At 39.4% G+C, this 1,167-nt stretch overlaps 1 pseudogene; it reads right to left on the bottom strand.

Annotated features, from left to right (window-relative positions):
• Nucleotides 1–359: 359 nt before the first annotated feature.
• Nucleotides 360–898, bottom strand: LOC101040651 (transcription factor BTF3 pseudogene; annotated as a pseudogene).
• Nucleotides 899–1,167: the final 269 nt, after the last annotated feature.

A 1,167-nucleotide genomic window follows, 5' to 3' on the forward strand; every position in this document is an offset into this window, starting at 1 on the left:
TGCTAGACCCTTATCAGACATATCATTTACAAATACTTTCTCTTATTCTAAGGATTGTATTTTTACTTTCTTGATAGTATTCCTTAGAGCACAGAAACTTTAAATGTTAATGAAGTCCAATTGTTGTTTGTGGCTTTGGTGTCATTTCTTTTTCTTTTTTTTTTCCTAGGCAAAGAACTTTATTAACCTTGGTTTCAAACTTGATTCCCAGGCTTCTTTGGCTTAATTAGCTGCAAAGAATGAATTGCGTATAAGCAAAAAACTGAGAAGAGCTGCAGTGTCCAAGGGGCTTGGGCTTAAAAATATTAGAGATCTAGATTTTATCAGATCCATAAACAAACATTTCTTAAAAAGCGGTCATAATAGAAAATAGCAGCTCCCAGTAACTTCTTCAAGTTTTATCTTCAGAAGTTGACTCAATTCAGTTTGCCTCATTCTTGGAAGCCTCATCGAAATTCTCCACAAGATCTGGAACGTCATCATCCTCCTCCTCTCCAGTAGCAAGTGGAGCTTTTCCATCCACAGACTGGGCAGAGCTTTAGCTCTCTTAAACTAGTCAGACTGTCTGCTCCGAGCTGGTTTAGGATGCTGGGTAGCATTTCTGTCAGCTGCTTTGTCTCAGCATGACCTGTAATGGTGAAAGTGTTCGCTGCCAGAGATGCCTGCACTTTAGGGTTGTTAAAGTGGATCACTGTTCCTTGGTTTGTAAACATATTCACCTCTTCAATACCAGAGATACTGTTTACCCCTAACTTCTTTAAGGAGAACTGAAGATTTTTATCATCTGCTGTGGCTGTTCTATGAACCACCTTCTTTCTGCGAGCAGTTCCTTTCCCACCAATGCGCACTTGTGCCTGCAGTTTGGCAAGTTTTCCCGGTTCATGATTGTTTCTTTCATCTTGTTGGAGCGGATAAGGGGTCGCATGGGGGACTAGGGCTGGTGCTGAAGGGGTCTCGGGTGGACCAGCTGAAATCGGCTTTGGTGTCATTTCTAAGAATTCATGGACAAATCTGAGATGGTAAAGATTTACCTCTATGTTTTCTTCTAAGAGTATTATAGTTTTAGCTCTTACATTGAGATTTCTCATCAATTTTAAGTAATTTTTGTCTATGGTGTGAGGTAGAATCCAATTTTATTAATATTAATTTGCATGTGAATACCCAGTT

Source organism: Saimiri boliviensis, chromosome 13, assembly GCF_048565385.1.
Source record: "Saimiri boliviensis isolate mSaiBol1 chromosome 13, mSaiBol1.pri, whole genome shotgun sequence".
NCBI lineage: Eukaryota > Metazoa > Chordata > Mammalia > Primates > Cebidae > Saimiri > Saimiri boliviensis.